The sequence below is a fragment of the Schistocerca americana genome, chromosome X (assembly GCF_021461395.2).
Source record: "Schistocerca americana isolate TAMUIC-IGC-003095 chromosome X, iqSchAmer2.1, whole genome shotgun sequence".
NCBI lineage: Eukaryota > Metazoa > Arthropoda > Insecta > Orthoptera > Acrididae > Schistocerca > Schistocerca americana.
In genome coordinates this window covers 604,159,741-604,182,217 of record NC_060130.1, presented here as the reverse complement: position 1 = coordinate 604,182,217, position 22,477 = coordinate 604,159,741, and the positions used below count along the sequence as shown (strand labels likewise).

The 22,477-nt window shown below is 42.4% G+C and overlaps 1 protein-coding gene across 1 annotated transcript in view; it reads left to right on the top strand.

Moving 5' to 3' along the window:
* Positions 1-22,477, top strand: part of LOC124556202 — a 352,070-nt gene that overhangs the window by 25,985 nt on the left and 303,608 nt on the right. The window lies entirely within an intron of this gene.

Below are 22,477 nucleotides of genomic sequence, written 5' to 3'. Positions count from 1 at the left end.
CTATGCCTCTACATTATCTATTGACTGATGACACTTAAGCCGTTATCAGCACATCTATTATGCCTCAGGTGGCGTATGCCATCATCGGATCAAAATCGACGTCGTCTTTCCAGCTGTACTATTTTTTTCCGGCAGTGTATATCACCTTTTTAAGATGCTCCTCGTATAAAATCTGCAAGTTGTGCTTGGCCTCCGTGTGTGAAGACAAGACAGTCGACATTAACAAAACATGGTTCAAATGGCTCTGAGCACTTTGGGACATAACATCTGAGGTCATCAGTCCCCTAGAACTTAGAACTATTTAAACCTAACTAACCTAAGGACATCACACACATCCGTGCCCGAGGCAGGATTCGAACCTGCGACCGTAGCGGTCGCGCGGTTCCAGACTAAAGCGCCTAGAACCGCACGGCCACTCTGGCCGGCCGACATTAACGCCTTTGCTTCAGCGATGCATTGCAAAAGATATCTGCAGCAATTAGAAGCAGTTATTCTTCCTCCGTAACTATCATTCATTACATTTCAAATGTTCAATTTGAACTAACGCACCTCCCCTCACAACTATAATCAACCGTTTTAAAAGCATATGCCTAATTTTTCTAACCTAACATTTCCTCATAGTTTTATAAGGAAAGCGATTTGATTGCTCTGGTCTAAATTAATCACGCAAACGCTGGTTCCTTCAAACTAGGTTTCTTAGTGTTCTCTTCAGATGTAATGGAAACTTCCAGATGGTATTTCGTCTGTGTATCCCACGCTATAGCAAATATCTTTGTTTAACACTTTCAGGATAACGTGTACCATCGGTAGGGCAGGCACGGAGAATCTTTGGTGACCTGCATGCCTGATTCACATACTTATTTACGCACGTGGGCCAGTTCGTCAAGTGAAGCGACAGCAGGGCTCTTAGCGGATCAAGTCAAAACCACAGAGTCCGTGACGTTAATGTTTATAGGATAACTCATCGACATGAATAGTGCCCTTTCCCGACGCACCACGCCAACAAATTATGCCCCAAACTCGTGTTTTTGAGTATAAATTCATTTTATGTTCTCCCTACACTGATAAGCCGAAATATTATGACCACTGCGCACCACGACGCTGGATCTTACCTGGTGGCTTTGAGGGAACGTTACACAGCAAGGAAAGTATACAAGTGGATCAAAGACGGTTGAGGAATCATTCTAACGACGACATGTGCCGCAAATGAGGAAATCTACTGACATAAGCGACTTTGATAAAGACGATGTTGTTATTACCCATGAATAAGTATCTCGAAAACAGCATAGCTGGTCGAATGTTTATGTGCTACTGTATTGATCACTTATGGAAAGTGGTAGATCGACAGCGAAACTACCACTGGGCGATAAGTGGTTGGGTAGCAATCGAAGACGCGCTGATAGCTGTGGACCACCTGTACCACTTCATGCTTGTCTTCCCCGCCGGCTATGTCGTCTTCCAGCATGATAATTGTCCGTGTATCAAAGCCAGAACCGTGCTACAGTGGTTTGAGGAGCATGACATTGTACTCAAATTGATGTCTTGGTCAAGAAATTCGCTTCATGTGAATCCAATTAAACTCATTTGGGTCACTATAAGGCGCCTTAACCGAGTACACAAGTCAGCGATCGGCTGTTTGAGGAAATTACATGACTTGTGCGTGGACATCTGGTGCTACGTACCTCCACAAACGTATCAACAAACTGTCGAATCCATGATACGCGGGATCGGTAACATATTGTGTTGAAAAGATGGACCAACTAGTTATTAAGCAGATGGTCATAATGTTTTGGCCCGTATATTCAGATATTTACATTTATTTACGCGCAGTGAGTATTGCTTTTTTACTTACGACGTGCAACAATACCTACGTTAAAAATTTCCGCTGGAAAATTCTGCAGCGTCCTGGTCTCTCACTCCCATGAATTTCCAACGCGAACTAGACTGAAACCAATCACTGGCCGAACACATCCATCGGCCGGCGTGTACCACCGGTGGCTCACGCTCGACTCTACCAACCATGTTGCCAGCAATACACTAACGTATGATGTGCACTGCTGGCCATTAAAATTGCTACACCAAGAGGAAATGCAGATGATAAGCGGGTATTCATTGGACAAATATATTATACTAGAACTGACATGTGATTTCATTTTGCCGGCCGGGGTGGCCGAGTAGTTCTAGGCCCTACAGTCTGGAACCGCGTGACTGCTACGGTCGCAGGTTCGAATCCTGCCTCTGGCATGGCTGTGTGTGATGTCCTTAGGTTAGTTACGTTTAAGTAGTTCTAAGTCTAGGGGACTGATGACCTCAGAAGTTAAGTCCCATAGTGCTCAGAGCCATTTGAACCCTTTTTTTTTATTACATTTTCACGCAATTTGGGTGCATAGATCCTGAGAAATCAGTACCCAGAATAACCACCTCTGGCCGTAATAACGGCCTTGATACGCCTGGGCATTGAGTCAAACAGAGCTTGAATGGCCTGTTCATGTACAGCTGCCCATGCACCTTCAACACAATACCACAGTTCATCAAGAGTAGTGACTGGCGTATTGTGACGAGCCAGTTGCTCGGCCACCATTGACCAGTGCTGGCCATGGCAGCCGTCAAACATTTTCTGTATCCAGAAAGGCCCATATAGGACCTGCAATATGCGCTCGTGCATTATCCTGCTGAAATGTGGGGTTTCGCAGGGATCGAATGAAGGGTAGAGCCACGGGTGGTAACACATCTGAAATGTAACGTCCACTGTTCAGAGAGCCGTCAATGCGAACAAGAGGTGACCGAGACGTGTAACCAGTGGCACCCCATACCATCACGCCAGGTGATACGCCAGTATGGCGATGAAGAATACACGCTCCCAATGTGCGTTCACCGCGATGTCGCCAAACACGGATGCGACCATCATGATGCTGTAAACAGAACCTGGAGTCATTCGAAAAAATGACGTTTTGCCATTCGTGCACCCAGGTTCGTCGTTGAGTACACCATCGCAGGCGCTCCTGTCTGTGATGCAGCGGCAGGGGTAACCGCAGCCATGGTCTCCGAGCTGATAGTCCATGCTGCAGCAAACGTTGTCGAACTGTTTGTGCAGATGGTTGTTGTCTTGCAAACGTACCCATCTGTTGACTCAGGGTTCGAGACGTAGCTGCACTATCCGTTACAGCCATGCGGATAAGATGCCTGTCATCTCGACTGCTAGTGATACGAGGCCGTTGGGATCTAGCACGACGTTCTGTATTACCCTCCTGAACCCGCCGATTCCATCTTCTGCTAACAGTCATTGGATCTCGACCAACGCGAGCAGCAATGTCGCGATACGATAAACCGCAATCGCGATAGGCTACAATCCGACCTTTATTAAAGTCGGAAACGTGATGGTACGCATATCTCCTCCTTACACGAGGCATTACAACAACGTTTCACCAGGCAACGCCGGTCAACTGCTGCTTGTGTATGAGAAATCGGTTGGAAACTTTCCTCATGTGAGCACGTTGTAGGTGTCGCCACCGGCGCCAACCTTGTGTGAATGCTCTGAAAAGCTAATCATTTGCATATCACAGCATCTTCTTCCTGTCGATTAAATTTCGCGTCTGTAGCACGTCATCTTCGTGTTTTAGCAATTTTAATGGCCAGTAGTGTATATTAGGTATCAGCGAGGCCCCAAGAACACCTGCGAATACAATTTTGTTTGGGTCTTCAGCGAGAAAGCTTTCTGAACCAATAAGATAACACATAGTTTGTGATTAACTTAGTGTAAAATTATTCTTCGTGATCACTCGTTGCTATAAAGAATGGACTTACGCCACTTTCAAAATAAAAGGCCAATATATTAAAATAATAATCTAGATCTTTTGAATTCAAACGCCTTCTCTCGGCGAGAAAAAGGAAAAGCAGCGCCGCCAGATGAAGGAAAGCATGAATACGCGCTGCCCCACAGCGAGGAACACGTGAACCTGTTAAAAGAAAATGCTGTTGCACTGGAAACAAAGATGAATATGCAACAGAAGTACGCTATAGAAGGGAAGTAGTAATTGTGTCAGACCGACTTTCACTGAGTCTGTATTACTCTACGCACGGAAGTGTGAACTATAGACCACATTACATCTGGGTAAAGTCATTGTTAGAACAAATGACTTGACGCTAGTATAGACAGCAGTAAGATAGTATTCCTGTCGAGAAAATTGTGCAGACATTTCTATGGGGTTGTATGCATATTCGCCAGTTAGAACGCCGATTAAACAAACCTGATGAAATCGGTACTATTGTTCAGTTATTCGTTCATCATGAAGCGGGAGCAAAACATCCCTGGCGTGTAAACTGACCAGTAGGTACCAATAATTTTCCTCTAAGATTTCCTTTGCCTGTCTGCTAATTTATATTCCAGTGTTACAGGTCAGGTGCTGTCTAGACGACATTACTCTCGATCATTCGTAAATCCAGTATCACACGACGCACATCCGAGTCAGCGACCATCTCTGAAGTTTAACAGGACGCTGCACTGGACATATGTATGTAGACCTTTCTAAAGCCTTCACTACACATCGGACTAGCGAATAAACGATCGTCTAGGCTGCAGTTAGGTAGCATTCCAGATCTATACACTGGTCAATATACGTGCATATTCATTTCAGACTGCACTAGTCTGTAGGCCGGGTGTACTAGGACATGCGGTCTGAACGATAGTTCACTCGTTCATTCGTCTTATCACGCGAGCTTAATATTCTACTGACCAGTTTTACCGCTAAGTAAACCATCCAGTCCGATCGATTGTTTACATCTTTGTCGTGTGACATGATCTTAATATGGGCTTAATTTTCAGCGTTATAGCGCATGTCCCGAAATTTGTGTTACTTGGTTACATTTATTTTCAATATTTCCTGCACAGTCCTGAAGTCTGCTTTTATTACCATGTTATACTATCTTCGTTACTCATCATATAAAAATATCCCTCTGCCAACCCAGGTGCAAGAGAACCTTATCTCCAGCAATATTACACCACTTACCCTCGCTGTGTAGAGTCTTTATATGAATATGTATGTTTCCATATACTTCTGCACATTTTTGTCTCCATGTAGATTATATTAGCCGTTAATTACTGTCAAGATTATGCTCTAATTTTTCTGTTGTCATTTACTTGATTATCTCAGTTCATATCTCCTTTGTTCAAATTTAAAAAATTCTCGTGGATCGTAGATGAGTACTTGTTTCATCTCAGTTGTCAAGCCACGATTTACCGAAAACTGTCACTGAACGGAAAATGGAAGCATATAACTGATAGAAACTGAGTTGAACAGTTGTGATTGGAGCCCGTTCAGGACAGACATTCAAGAGCATAGTGTCTAAGGGTCTCTTGGAAACAACCATGTTTAAATGATAAAGTCCCACAGTGTAAGATATATGTAAAATACCACTTCAGATGCAGTTAAGAAATACTTTAATTTCTACTATCGGTCACATTCATTGAATAGTTTCGGGTGATAGGTGTCTAGGACGTTACTGAGTGCTTCGGTACGCATTTCCCAAGTCTCAGTTTTCTGCCAAATTATGCAGTCAAAATCGGTAGCATTCTATGGTAATAGCAATAGAGAGTAGTTTCGGCACTTCATTGCGAGACACCAGCATGGATCGTCTGTATCATCTTGGGTTCTGTCGGAGACGCGCTTTTTAACCGTTGCTGGTGTCCCAAAGAACAGTTACAGTTTTTTCAAGTTCTCCATTCCCAACTTCATGAATATTATGCATTTACACATTTCAATATTTATTAACAGCATTCACCAAAACTTGCACATTTCATCAATGACAGGTAACATACTCCGTCCCGACACAGATATTGTTAAGCTGTCGTCATGATTTCGCAGTGGAAAAGCTTTTATACGGCAAAAGAACAAGGGGTGAAACATTTTCTTCGGGATATTTATTGATTTTAAGTGACCGTCATTTCTTTGTTATGCATTAGTATCTGTGACTTCTAGATAACAAAACTCGTAACAACCCACAGATGACAGAAAACAGACTTCATTTAGTAATGATGACTGTGTACACAGCGGCTGGACAAAAATATGGAAACGTCAAAAACACAACACACTGCCATGCCTAATACAGTGTAGAAAAGATGCTGGCATTCAAAACAGCTTCCAGGCGTCCCACAATGGATAAACATAAGACCTGCATGGTTTCGAAGGGAATCTTATACCTATCTTCCTGCCAAATAGTGGCATGTTCAGGTAACGGTGATGGAGGTGGATAGCGATAACGCGACCTTCTCTCCAAAGTACACCACAAAGTATTAATAACATTGCAATATGGTGACTGCGGTGGCCAAGGGAGATGCAACGATTCATCCTAGAGCTCACAAAACCTATCCTGGATGATTAGAGCTGTGTGAACAGGGACCCTGTCCTCTTGCAACACAGCATCACCATCGGAGAACAAACATTGTACCGTGGGCTGGTCCTAATCAGCCAAAATGGTCACATAATCCTTGACACTTGCGGGGCAACCATGGGGCCCATGAAAAAAAATGTTAAAATGTGTGTGAATACTTAAGGGACCAAACTGCTGAGGTCATCGGTCTCAAACCCTACACACTACTTAACCTAACTTAAACTAACTTACGCTAATGACAACACACACACCCATGCCCGAGGGAGGACACGAACCTCCGACGGGGGCAGCCGCCCGGACCGTGGCAAGACGCCTTTGACTGTGCGGCTAACCCGTGCGGCTGGGGCCCATGAAATACCCTACTGGCCATTAAAATTGCTACACCAAGAAGAAATGCAGATGATAAACCGGTATTCATTGGACAAATATATTATACTAGAACTGACATGTGATTACATTTTCACGCAATTTGGGTGCATAGATCCTGAGAAATCAGTACCCAGAACAACATCCTCTGGCCGTAATAACGCCTGGGCATTGAGTCGAACAGAGCTTGGATGGCGTGTACAGGTATAGCTGCCATGCAACTTCAACACGATACCACAGTTCATCGAGAGTACTGACTGGCGTATTGTGCCGAGCCGGTTGCTCGGCCAACATTGACCAGACGTTTTCAATTGGTGAGAGATATGGAGAATGTGCTGGCCAGGGTAGCAGTCGAACATTTTCTGTATCCAGAAAGGCCCGTACAGGACCTGCAACATGCGGTCGTGCATTATCCTGCTGAAATGTAGGGTTTTGCAGGGATCGAATGAAGGGTACAGCCACGGGTTGTAACAAATCTGAAATGTAACGTCCACTGTTCAGAGAGCCGTCAATGCGAACAAGAGGTGACCGAGACGTGTAACCAATGGCATCCCATACCATCACGTCGGGTGATACGCCAGTATGGCGATGAAGAATACACGCTTCCAATGTGCGTTCACCGCGATGTCGCCAAACACGGATGCGACCATAATGATGCTGTAAACAGAACCTGGATTCATCCGCAGGCGCTCCTGTCTGTGATGCAGCGTCAAAGGTAACCGCAGCCATGGTCTCCGAGCTGATAGTCCATGATGCTGCAAACGTCGTCGAACTGTTCGTGCAGATGGTTGTTGTCTTGCAAACGTCCCTATCTGTTGACTCAGGGATCGAGACGTGGCTGCACGATCCGTTACAGCCATGCGGATAAGATGCCTGTCATCTCGACTGCTAGCGATACGAGGCCGTTGGGATCCAGCACTGCGTTCCTTATTACCCTCCTGAACCCACCGATTCCATATTCTGCTAACAGTCATTGGATCTCGACCAACGCGAGCAGCAATGTCGCGATATGATAAACCGCAATCGCGATAGGCTACAATCCGACCTTTATCAAAGTCGGAAACGTGATGGTACGCATTTCTCCTCCTTACACGAGGCATCACAACAATGTTTCACCAGGCAACGCCGGTCAGCTGCTGTTTGTGTATGAGAAATCGGTTGGAAACTTTCCTCATGTGAGCACGTTGTAGGTGTCGCCACCGGCGCCAACCTAGTGTGAATGCTCTGAAAAGCTAATCATTTGCATATCACAGCATCATCTTCCTGTCGGTTAAATTTCGCGTCTGTAGCACGTCATCTTTGTGGTATAGCACTTTTAATGGGCAGTAGTTTACCACGATATGGTTACCCAAATCATCACCGAATCCGCTCCATGTTTCACTCTCAGGCCATAAACTCTGGTAGAATTTGGAAACAGACACATGTGACCAAACAACATTCTTCCTTTGCTCCATATGTCAGATTTTATGGCTTCTGTACCACTTTTTTTGTTATCAGCATTTGCATCACTGGTGGGTGGTTTTGGAATTCCAGCTCTCCATGCAATTCCATGAGTATGGAGTGCCCATCACGTTGTTTTGGTCCTGACAGTGCTCGCGAGTGCGACATGCAGTTCTGCATTGACTTTTGTAGTTGTCGTGCTCATTTCTTGTCACAATCCTCTTCAATGACAGCCTGTCACGATCACTCAACACACACTTCCGTCCACGTTGTGACTCAGCGGGTGTTGTTTTTCCGCTTTCACTGTGTGCAATATAACACTTCGACTTCATTGGTTACGGAAGCAACCATCGTACGAGCACCAATAATTTGCCCACGTTGGAATTCATTTAGCTCCGAAATAATGTACTCACAATTACACAGAACACTCCTGAGACACGACTGACTCTTGCAACGTGTTGCACAGGTGCCGTTCGTGATCAGATACAACAGCGCAACCTGCAGGTTTGGCTACCATCTGCATTTATGTTCAAGCATGCACTTCTCGAAGTGTTTCCATATTTTTGTCGAGCCCCTGTATCATTACGTACCTAAGGGAGGAAAGTCTTTTCAGTGGCTAGTCACTATGTATAATTTGTTATATACTGTTTTCAAGATATCAAGTAGCAGAACTTGAATATTGGCTAAGTCCTGCTTGAGACATAAGTTCAAAACCTCTTATAACTATTCACCGCACACATACTGAGTTCCAGGCTAGGGGACTGATGACCTCAGAAGTTAAGTCTCATAGTTCTCAGAGCCAGTTCCAGGCTGAAGTTTCATACCTGGATATAAGTATAGGAATCAATCGTGAAATTTTTGAAACTGACTATAGGAGAGGTGAATTTGCCAGTTCGCAGTAGAAATTTCTACGCTGCGCTATCTCAGACTCATCATCTGTGAATCAGTGCACACCCTCTGGAACCGCGCGACCGCTACGGTCGCAGGTTCGAATCCTGCCTAGGGCATGGATGTGTGTGATGTCCTTAGGTTAGTTAGGTTTAAGTAGTTCTAAGTTCTGGGGGACTGATGACCTCAGAAGTTAAGTCCCGTAGTGCTCAGAGCCATTCAACCACACTCTGTGCAGCTTTCAGAAAACAGAAATCTTGAATACGTAGGAACTAATTTTCAGCACATGTTAGCTGTGGAATATCTTACTGAATCAGGTAGAATCGTTGTTAAGATACTATGCTTGAAATTTTTTTGGTCGTACAATTGCTGCATTTGTCCTCCACTGTCACTAGCGATGTCAAATTTTCATGTAAACTGTAAGTGTAACATCCATGCAAAATGTTCAGATTTTAGATGAAACATATACGTTGAATTCTTTCATGGCAAGACGGGATTTACGAATTACATGGCACAGAAGTTGATGTGACAGATATGTTTGCGTTCCTATAACGACAGCTGGCACGATACAAAGGGTTTTTTAATTCCACTGTGCCTAGTAATTAAAACGTTCTGGGCCAGTGCTTAATTCTCAATACAAATTGTGAACAATGGCGCTCAAATAATTCCGATACAAGGAGTCTCCCTCGTTCTGCCAATGGCCTAGTCAAAGAGAGCAGAGGAGCGGACAGAGGTTTGGAGCACCCTCTTGCTCTTCGGGTGGGAAACAGCCCCTAAAATGCAGATGAAGAAAATAATGGAAACCACTGCATTAGAGACACAATGTCTATCCATAGGACATGTGACTAGTAATTGAAAAAGTGTCATGATGATCTTCCCATTTGCAAAAGATTCCGAGTTAGTCCCACTTTCGGATCTCCGGGAGAGGACAGCCAAGAAGAAGGTGATCATGATAAAAAAATATTGAATAACCAACGAAAGAGTAACATTCTACAATTCGAAATGGGGAGTACCAGAAGTCTGAATGTGGTAAGGTACCTGAAAAGTCTAAAAAGGGAAATGCAAAACCTCGGTCTAGTTATAGTGGGGTCACTGAAGTGAAATGGAAAGAAGATAAGAGCGTCTTGTCAGATGAATATAGTGAATATCAACAGCAGCCGATAAGATGTAAAGGAAGTAGGATTCGTCATGAATCGGAAGGTAGGGTAGAGAGCGAGTTCTTTAAGCAGTTCGATGGTAGGGACACTCTAGTCAGTATCGACAGCAAACCAACGCCAACAATAACAGTTCAATATATATGTCGACGGTGCAAGCTGAAAATTAAGGGATAGAGAAGATATATGAGGAGATGAAAAAGGCATGGAGGCACCGGAAGATTCCTGCCGAATTACATCATGGGCAGCCAGAGATTCCGAAAACGGATACTGGATTTTAAGGAGCACCCAGTAGCTTTATAGACTCTAATCACAGTTCAGAAACGATGAATGTAGGCTGAAGTTTAAGATAATCGTCCGGAAGAAAGAACGTGGAAAGAAATGAGATGCTGAAGTACTGAGGGGCATCTGAAGTTCTCCAAGGCTGTAGATACTGCGATAATGAATACCACAATAAGCAGTTCAGTGGAAGAGCAATTACAGATGTTGGACAGAAGAATATACATACAAAATGGGTAACTGGAAAGTAACCTTGGGTAACAGAAGAAATACATTAACTCATAGACGGAATCAGTAGAAAAATGATCAGGAAAACACCGTAATACAGCAATAGTAGTAGTAGTAGTAGTAGTAGTAGTAGTAGTAGTTTTTTTGGGATACAACGAGGTATTCAAATTTAAGAATAACAAAAATAACGTAATTCATACATACAGGCATTCACACATTTACAGGTCTAGTTTTCAGAATGAAATTTTCGCACCGCAGCGGAGTGTGCGCTGATATGAAACTTCCTGGCAGATTAAAACTGCCGGACAGAGACTCGAACTCGGGAGCTTTGCCTTTCGTGGGCAAGTGCTCTACCATCTGAGCTACCCAAGCACGACTCACGACCCGTCGTCACAACTTTAATTCCGCCAGTACCTCGTCTCCTACCTTCCAAACTTCACAGAAGCTCAGCTGCAGACGTTGCAGAATTAGCACTCCTGGAAGAAAAAATATTACGGAGACATGGCTTAGCCACAGCCTTGGAGATGTTTCCAGAATGAGCACTTGCCCGCAAAAGGCAAAGGTCCCGAGTTCGAGTCTCGGTCTGGCACACAGTTTTAATCTGCCAGGAAGTTTCATATCATCATACAGTCCGCTGCGCTCTGAAAATTTCATTCTGCGAAGAAATCGAAAAAGAAATGGTAGCTGAGTGAAGTTAAAAGCAAAGGCGTCAGCATGAAGGACACACGATGAAATCCACTGTTAAACGCAGAGCACAGAGAATGTGCGTTTGGGGCGTTTGGGGCACAGCATTGCACGGAACTGAATCGGACTGTGGGAATATCAGAAAAGAAGAGAATTGAAGCGTTCGAGATGTGATGCTATAGAAGGATGTTGAAAATTAAATGGACTAAGATAAGAAGTGTGGAGATCCTTCGCAGAATCGATGAGGAGAGGAACATGTGGAAAACATTGACAAGTAGAAGAAACAGGATGACAGGACACGTGTTAAGACAACAAGGAATAGCGTCCATGATACTTGAGGGAGCTGTAGAGAGTAAAAACCATAGGATAAGAAAGAGATTGGATTACATCCAACAGATAATTGAGGACATTGGATGCAAGTGCTGCAGCGTGATGAAGATAATTACGCAGGTGAGGAATTCGTGATGAATCGCACCAAACCAGTCAAGAGACTGATGGAAACTCCGGCATTGATCTGCTAGAACGTAGACCTTCTCTCTCGAATAAGACAGGCATGTCGTTTAAAAAAAAAAAAAACACTTAAATTGCGTAAAGCGTTATTTTCTTGTCATTTTTCTGTCTTCTACCAGTCGTCAAAGGATTTTATTTGCCACCGAGTATTATTTTTAGTATAAAGACTGATCTAAACCACAAAATCGTCAGCTGTATACGCCATTATCGGTTTTGGCCCTGAGTTCACATTCAGAAAGCTACGTATTATTAGTTTCCCAGTTATTTCATTTTTCTTGTATTATGGAAGTTGTTACGGTAACTTTATATTTCCTTACACTTCTAACAACAAATCAAGCCAAAATCGACGAGTATATGAGAAATATATAATGCGATGCGGCAGCTGAACAGCACATTTTCGTAGTATGAACGTAGTATGCAATGGGAAAACCACCAAAAGGGCGTTTTAGATTCCCAAATGCGTAATCCGACATGGCAAGATAAATGAAGCCAAGCACATGTGTTTCTGGTGATACAACAGAACACGGAGATATTTATTTCGGTGTATATCCAATAATTTTTAGAAAACGCATTTGTGTAGAGATAACAGCGATTAATTTACTTATAATCAATTATTCTAAATGACAGTTACAATCGCATTATTTATTTTCCCGCCAACCGGTTTCAACCCGCGATGGGGTCATCTTCAGGGCAATTTACACCATTTTGCACCAACCGTGCACAGACAGGTTGACGACTCCAGCGAGCGACCAAATGGTGTAAATTGCCCTGAAGATGACCCCATCGCGGGTTGAAACCGGTTGGCGGCAAAATAAATATTGCGATGGTGACTGTCATTTTGACTAATTGATATCCAATAATGTTTTTACTACTTTGTGTCTTAAAGGTTGTGGTGACAGCCTGACCTTCGATTAAAGATGGACGACTGAATGACCGTTGTGTATTTTCCTTGTGTTTCCATTTGTTTACTGTCAACTCAGGGGAGACAAAGGTATGCAAACACCACAAACAACCCACTGCAATGCCCAATACGGTATATGAAAACCATTGGCATTCTAAACCGCTTTCAGTAGTCTCGCAGTGGATAAATACAAGTCGTGTAGCGTTTTCGACAGAATCTTTTACCATTCTTCCTGGCAAACAGTGGCAGGATCAATAACGATGAGGGAGGTGGATAGCGACCGCGCAACCTTCTCTCTAAAGTAGATCATAAAGGCTCAATATTATTGAGATCTGGCGACTGTGGTGACCACGGAAGATACCACAATTAAGCCTCGTCTGACAAATCCAGTCCTGGACGATTCGAGGTGTGAGAACAGGGTCCCTGTCATCTTGGAACATAGTATCATCATTGGGGAGCAAACACTGTACCAGCTGAGTAACCATATGACCCGCGTAAGACCACGATATGGCTACCCAGATCATCACCCAACCCCTGCTATGTTTCACTCTTAGGCTATAAGCTCAGTCAGAAGTTAGAAACAGTGTGCAAGGAGACTCATCTGACCTGTTATGGGCAGTTTCGTCACTGACTAGTCGTTGGAATTGCCGCTCTTCCTGAAACTCTCAGGTCATGGAGTTCGCTTCGTGTGGTTTTCGTCCCGACAGGGCTCGCGAGTGCGATATTCAGTTCTGCAGTGACTTTTGCAGCCGTAATCCTCTTATTTGTCGTCACACTCCTCTTCAATGACCGCCTGTCACACTCACCCAATACACACCTTCGTCAGCGTTGTCACTTAGGAGATGATGTTTCTCTGATTTCCCTGTAGGCGGTATAAATTTAACATATGGTGCCTCTTGAAACACCAAACACTTCGGCTACCTTGGTTACGGAAGCGCCCACCATACGTCCACGTTCGAATTCACTTAGCTCCTACATAATACACTCACTACTACGCAGGGCACTGATCTGACCACGACTGGCACTTGCAACGTATAGAGGATATAGCACATGTGCCGATTGTGATGAAATACAACAGCACAACCCGCAGGCATGGCTATTACAAAAAAAAAGGTTCAAATTGCTCTGAGCACTATGGGACTTCACAGCTGAGGTCATCATTCCCCTAGAACTTAGAACTACTTAAACCTAACTAACCTAAGGACATCACACACATCCATGCCCGAGGCAGGATTCGAACATGCGACTGTAGCGGTCGCGCGGTTCCAGACTGTAGCGCCTAGAACCGCTCGGCCACTTCGGCCGGCCGGCTATTACAGTACCTGCATTTATGTTCAAGCATGCACAGGTCTAGCACAGAAGAGTCAAATTAAGTTTTGTGTCACCTTTTAAATAACGTTTTGTTGAGGTAAATAGCACACTATGATACGTTTTCAAACTGGCCTTCAGGAGACGAACTGGTTCGCCGAATAAATAACATAGGGTGCTATTTAAAAAGACATACTGTTGTTATATCTTGTTAACGAACAAAATTAAGAGAAACGCAATAATACTGGTTAGTGCCCCAATGGTAGCTAAACTATATTTTTTGGACAAAAAGTTATAGGCCTATGGGGTGGCCAAGATAAATCGAACACCCTGTATTTAAAAGCATTTCCAAGCGCTCTGTTCTACTGAAAGATGTGTGCTTCACACCACTGCAAGTCACTTGCACCAGTATGAAGCTTAAATATTCTTCGTGAGACTCATCAAATGCTTTTTCTGTGTCTTGTTGAATATATTTGCAATTTTCAACCCAAATCTGCGGCGTGTTTCATGGAACACCCAGCGTGAGCAAGAAACGTCGTTACGATTCTTATTAAGAAAGTGTGATCTTTAGAGAGTAATTTTATTAATGCTGTCGATATTGCGAATTAAATTTTGTCTTTTAAGATACTCAAGGCAACAGTAGTTGGAGCCATTGATTAAGGCGTATACTAAGCAGCTCTGTTGTTCACTGTAACGTCAGACATTGTCCTTACGCATTCGCTACCGGAAACACCGAGTATTCGTTATAATGTTTTATGATAGCATTTTCATTATAAGCTATGGTACGTTATGCGTATTAATTTTTAAATGTTTAAAAAACTGTTATACCTTGCGCTTTCACCAATGCGATTTCTATTACTGATAACTGTTTGTCTTTACTTTTCGTAGATCTGAAACAAGTTACAGAACCGCTTTTATATTGCGATCATGACAAATCCGTAGTGAAGAAAAATATTATTTACTACTATTTAAAGTCGACAGAAAATCAGCACAAATTATAAAAATGCCCTATTCTCGTCACCAGAATGCTTACGACTTCCACAACAAGGATGATATCAGAGGTGTATCTCACGGACTTTGATCCTTTTTGGCAAGTTATGCCTCGAACTCCAAAACATAGTCCCTATAGTGCTATTAGTGCCACCTAGCCGCATTTTTTAGATAATTTAGGTTTTAGAAAAGAAACGATGACGAGATCAACAGAGACAACATAATCTCAGACAGGACAGGGACTGCGAAGGATATAGACCTCATTCTTTTTGCGTTAATAGCCAGACAAACAGTGGAAAACCTAAATTTGAATGGCCGAACAGGATACCGTTCCGCTCCTCTCGATACCGTTCCGCCCAGTGCCTCAACCACTGCACTACTTTGTTCGGCTTGATTTTTTAGGGCGTGACGGTAAATCTCATTCGGATACACGGAAACAAACACGAGCAGCTCTCAATCTCATTTTCTTCACAACATGGTTTATTTTTCATGTATGTGGATCGGTAAGTAACAGTGACGTTACACCATCGGTTAAGATCTCTGTGTTGGTGCAGGTACTAGATGCTCCCCCTGAAAAATCGTTGCTCGCTGCTTTGCAGCCTCAGGCCTCTGCAGGCGAGTTTGCTAAATGTCAAGTGCGGTGGTGCTCGGTAGTGGCTGGTTTGAATTAGGCAACATTTTTATTTCCGGAATTTAGCAATTCACGTGAAGAGAGGTGACCGGACACAGCTCTTAATCATATGAGCTATTTTCCCGCGTTAGATTCCAGTCTTCTCCGCAGTGTCTCATTGAGTGAGTGCTGAATATGATGGGTCCGTTGGAAAGGAAGGTTTTGTTCGGCGGCCTAATAATGCTGTTCGACAAGACTATGCCACGTGTCCATTCCGGACTTCTTTGTGGAAATGAGATGAAAGAGCTCCTCATTGGTCTCGCTAACACCCATGAAAATGGTAGACTTCCCGATAATTCAAATAAATGATCAGCTATAGTTAGAAATTGATTCACTTCTTAATTTTCCTTGATCAACACTAAAAGCTGCAAAAATCGATGTATGAAAAAGTGAATAGGCGTTGTTATTGTGATGATGCACCTCTACACGCTAGTCTATCCTGTGCAAACCCCTCCGTCTCTGCATAACTACTATGGCCTACATTCATTTGAACCTGCTTACTGTAGTTATGCACTGGTCTTTTCCTGCAGCAAACACACCACAACCATTAGTACTACTAATCGCCAGTTTTCCAGTAAAATAAAATGCATTTCCTCGATGTTGTCTTCTTTAGTTGCCGTTTTCTAAAATCTTTCACCTGTAAGTGAAAGAGCAGACTACCGATTTTGGATGAATTTCAGTTAGTGATCAATCGATCAAATCAAAGATTTTAATGACGAGCCAGTATTTTAATTTACCATTGTGGACGGCACACTACAATACTTCTGAGAACATTTGGCTTCTTTCGTAGAAACACACTCAAAAAAATCATTGAAAACTACTAATGACAGCCACAAGGTAATTACACATTTAAAATCCATACCGAGGCCAAGGCGGGACTCTAGCCCGTGACCTATACTTTAGTAAGCAGCGACGCTATGCAGAGAACACTGCGTACTGTAACTCACAGCTGTTGATAGAGATTAACATATCACTTATTAATCAAAAGAAAATGAACAGTCACACTGACTATGAAGTTACAGATAGTATATGTTGCAGTAAAAAGATTTGTGTCCTCGATACTTAATAAGGAAATAAATCTTGATTGTTTTGTATCTATTGTTTCCACCAGTTCCCGAAATGATCATCCTCATATCTTGAAACCTTAATTTTGGCCACACGTGGTGGCCGCGTGGTCTCAGGCGTCTTGCCACGGTTAGCGCGACTCCTCCCGTCGGAGGTTAGATTCCTCCTTCGGCCATGAGTGAGTATGTGTGTGTGTGTGTGTGTGTGTGTGTTTTGCCCTTAGCGTTAGTTTAAATTAGATTAAGTAGAGTGTAAGCCTAGGGACCGATGACCTCAGCAGTTTGGTCCCATAGGAACTTACCACAAATTTCCAAAATTTCCTTAATTTTGCTCGCAGATACAAAGTAGAACCTTTGGTTTTTCCAAAATAATTTATCGTGGTCCCAAGTATTCCTACCTAAGTAGTTAAACTCCCCTGGGTTACTTATATAACGCGGTATAAAATATTTTGATGACACCAACAGCCACCCAACAGCTGCGTGTCTTACAATGGCAGTGATAACAATGTCACGGCTGTGGTAGCTGACGGCAGCTCCTTTCACTGAGTATTGATCTTCATTATATGAGCTTTGCTTCGAGAGACAAAAGTACAATACCCAGCAGTGGCGAGGACCAGGACAAATGGAGGGGAGCACTTTTTCTTCGTTTCGTCGCCCTGCATATCCCTTCCACGTTATGGTTAAGACTGATTCTATAGCTAAGTTTCTTCGAAACGCCTATGCATTTTTTTGTACTTCAGTACTCTGTCCAGAGTAAGTCCCATCTACTTAGGACACAGTCATACCGTTTTATACAAACATTTGTTCCTCCGTCTAAAGTTCTGTGCTGTGCTATCGAAAAGCATCAGCCTCAATTTTAGGTTGTTCTGGAGCACGCCCTCCGTAATAAGCGACAAAGTCATGGTTCTTGCAGATGAAAACAAGATGAGCTACAAACGGAAATTTATTTGACGAAAAACACACAATAACTTGATACTGAATGTTGAATAACATGAGACATAAGGTTGCTCTGTGAAGTGACTCGATGTTTAGGAATCCCAATTGTTGGTTTTCGAACTGAAATGAAAAGCACAACGTCTGCTTGATAACTTACTTTCAAACACAAGAATATCAAAATTTTGTTCACCTAACAAAAAACGTAACCCCCTTCCAGTCATAACTGCAATACCTACAGAGGTCTGATGCCCTCATTATTTTCTCGTAATCCTTGTCACACGCTGCAATATGATGCTTCAGATATAACTATTGGGCTGTGCCAAAAGCCAGCATCTACACATCGACGTTAACCCGAGTGTTTTCCATCCAAGCTTCTCTTCGGACAACTGTTCACGTTACACATTTCCCTATCACATCTCTGTGGCCCTAAACGCATTTAAAGCCTACGACCGTATATGGCAATCTGATATGATTTCCTAACTCCAGATCTTTAAACTTCCAATTAACTACGCTCGCCTTATCACATCCTTTCTGTCGTTTTTATCGAATCGTTTGGTCTATCTACCCATAAAACCTTCAGTCCCCGTGTCATCTTCCCCACTGCAGGCGTTCCATATGGCTCATTCCTCCCTGAATATCGAAATGTCTGAAATACTTAACCGATCTCCTCCACTGCGCCGACGACACCGGCTATCAAGCCCTCTCTACCTCGTCCTTCACAAACCCCTCAACGTTCCCTCCAGGTTGTTTCAGTCAGTCATTGATTTCGATATGCAACAGGATTTGGAAGCATATATTGTCTTCGAACATTATGAATTATCTCGAAGAGAACGGTCTACTGACACACAGTCAGCACGGATTTAGAAAACATAGTTCTAGTGAAACACAATTAGCTATTTACTCAAGCGAAGTGCAGAATCCTATCGACAAGGGATTTCAAATGGATTCCATATTTCTAGATTTCCAGAAGGCTTTCGACACCGTACCTCACAAGCCGCTTGTAATCAAATTACGTGCTTATGGAATGTCGTTTCAGTTATACTACTGGATTCATGATGGCCTGATACAGAGGTCACAGTTCCTAGTAATTGTCGGAAACAGAAGCGATTTCTGGCGTTTTCCAAGGTAATGTTATAGGCCCTCTGCTGTTCCTTATCTACATAAACGATTTAGAGACAATGTGAGCAGCAGTCTTAGGTTGTTTGCAGATAACACTGTCGTTTACCGCCTAGTAAAGTCATCAGAAGATAAAAACAAATTACAATACGATTTAGAAAAGATATCTGTATGGTGGTAAAATTGGCAATTGACCCTAAATAATGAAAAGTCTGAGGCCATCCATATGAGTTAAACTCCGGTTACACGAAAAATCAGTCTACTATTCAACTAAATACCTGGGAATTACAATTACGAACAACTTAAATTGAAACAACATATAGAAAATATTGTAGGGAAGGCGAACCAAAGACTACGTTTTACTGGCAGAACAGACAATCCAACAGATGTACTAAAGAGGCTGCCTACGCTACGCTTGTCCATCCTCTTATGGAGTATTGCTGCGCGGTGTGGGATCATTACCAGATGGGGTTAACGGAGTGCAGAAAGTTCAAAGGAGGGCAGCACGCTTTGTATTATCAAGAAATAGGGGAGAGAGTGTCACGGACATGATGCAGGACTTGGCGTGGACATAATTAAAACAGAGACGTTTCTCGTTTCGGCGGAATCTATTCACTAAATTTCAATCACTAGCTTCCTCCTTCGATTGCGAAAATATTTTGTTGGCGCTGATCTACATAGAGAGAAGCTATCATCATAATAAAATAGGGGAAATCAGAGCTTGCACGAAAAGATGTAGGTGCTCGTTTTTTCCGAGTGCTGTTGAAAAGTGGAAGAACAGAGAATTATTGTGTAGGTGGTTCGATGAACTCTCTGCCAGGCACTTACGTGCGTTCTGCAGCATATCCATGTAAATGCAGATGTAGATGTAGTCTTCGTTGTATAGCCAGTCATCTCCTACAACAAATTTTTCAACTAACCCCCATAATAATTATACTTATGAATAAAACTCAGTCATCAGCTGCACAGTTTTGTAATACACTTTTTATACTTTACAACAATGTACGGCCAAGTTCTTGTGATGCATATAATCCCAAATTTTGTAGGTTTATGAGGATGACAGATTAATCTGTCGAAACCGGTAAAGCCAAATAAAAAATAACTGTGCAGCTGATTACTAAATTTAATTCTGAAATATTTACTACAGTTACTGAGAAAATAAGAGTTATGCATCAAATCATAATAACTATATGTTAAACCTTCGTAGTTTCTGCTGCCATTACTTTTACCAAACCATTTATCCCCATCCTATCCGATGGTCTAACGCATTAGGATATCTTGAAATATCCTTCCACTGTAAACTAGCGTGAAAATTCCAACCACTAACAATCCGACAAAAATCTCACAATAGACTAAAACTTCTGGATGTTATCACTCCACCATCCTCTGCACATACGAAGCCTTGATACAACTCATCGTCTCCTCTTCAAATTTCGCCTACCACGAAGCTCCATCACTGCTCATAAATCCTTGAACGAAATATTATTCGCCTTGCTTTCCAAATCCGCTTACCCTTCCGGAAATAAATAGTCAACGAACCTTTAAAATTCGCCTCTCTCTGCTCCCATATTGACCACCTATAGATATTATACGCTTCCCTGAAAACATGACACCAACTACCCTATATTGTCATCCCTAATATTTAATCCCACTTCTCTGCTCCACCTATACCATACATCCGTTCAACCTTACACCTACACAGTGAACGGTGTACATCCCCTTCCAACGACACTTTAATTATCTCTCACTGAGACGTCCCTTCGTCTGTACACTCTTCTTTGCGAAACAGACTTCATTCAATGCAAACTAAGTTCAGCCGAGACGCTTCGTCCAATTAGATCACGTAATCTGCAGTGTACCACGTTGTGAACTCACTGCCGAGCGCTTTGAACTGAAACGATTGAGTATTCGATTTGTGTTGTGACGGTACCTATCGGTTACTGCTGAGTAGTTGCTCTTCCTAACAGCATCCCTTATGAGCAGTCCAGTTGCGTCTTGACTTGTCATTACTCCTAATTTAGATACTTGGGCTATGCACGGTCCCGGTTGAAAAGAATAGTTCGATCTATCCATAGGATCCACCCGCGCACGTCTGCTTTCATGCCCCGCAGTTAATTCGCTCCTAATAATAACCTGCAGTTAAACAATATATGCATTGGTTAGAATTTGCGAGTTAATAAGATATACAGAAACACAAAATAAAAGTTAAATGAATAATTTAATAACAAGGGTTCTTTTCTAACGTCTGTAATTGATTTAGTCCACAGAATAATGTTTATTAAGAAAGGACATCTCCAATAAACGGGAAGTGGCTCTACGATATTCAGTTAAAATACAGACATAAACACCCTTAACAAATACAGTAAAGTTACGATGAGAGCGTTACGAGAATGCTAGCAAAATCCCCAAGCTAAACTGTCGTCAAAAATACACGAAAGCTAAGTCCATTTTGTGATCATAATATACGAAATATTCATCAGCTCAAAACAGTTCAGAGTTCAACATGATGATTCACAGATTAGCACACGCAGTACAAAGAATAGTAATGCATACTCCGTCTACTCTAAGTTCTGCAGATCAAACGGAAGAAGTTAAGAGTCGTATTATCGAGCACATTCAGATGTCTCGAAATATAGTCCCTTCAGAAGTTAAAATATAGTAGCGGTTCTTCACCATCCAGAATCAAACATCTCCACGATCGGGTACCACTCGTTACGACTGGCAGGTTTGTCTCTTCCCAGCACTCGACATAAAGTGTTCAGAATCGCTCTCTTGAGCTCTTCTCTCGAGAAGTCCCAGTCTCCACTTGATGCCCATAATGTTCTGCAACTATTTGCTTTCCCATTGGCTGAGGGGCATCTCCCCCAAAAAGACATCTTCCTTAAGCTCTAGAGACATGATTTGACTCAAAATGACCACTTCCCAGACTAAACTAATATATTACAACAATATAAAATAAAGAAAAGTTATAAACATTCGGTTACATTCAGACAATTTACATTAAACATAAGTCATAGTAGGTTCATAAATAAATAAGCCAGTATTCTTGCACAAGTGCACGCGCGTTAAATGACTGTAGATTGTCCTTATATGTTGTTTAAACAGTTATTTATGCTTTCTTGGCAGAGGGTCTTTTGGTTCTCTTTTCAATTGCGGTGTCCGCTATCACATACGGTTGACCACTTTTAAATTAGCACAGCTTTTAATAGCGCTTGCAATTAATATTAAAATAAAGTTACTGGGAAAATAGTAAAATGTTCATTACTTAAAAACACAACTACGACAAAATATGAGGTACAGATGTTGAGTCATTTGCTGCGTAAATGTAGTGAATATGATGTTCTTATACATTAGCATCATGAAAAAGACGTGAAAGATGTCGTAAATCAAGAAATAAAATAGATACAGAGACGTAGCTTTCAGAGATGATAGCTGTCGTGCAATGCTATCATTGGATATAATGTTTGTTGAAATCATATGAACTGATTAAAAGTTATTAATTCCAAGATTCATTGTGAAAATGTTTATTCACCCTAGAATATTAGCTTTTGTTGTT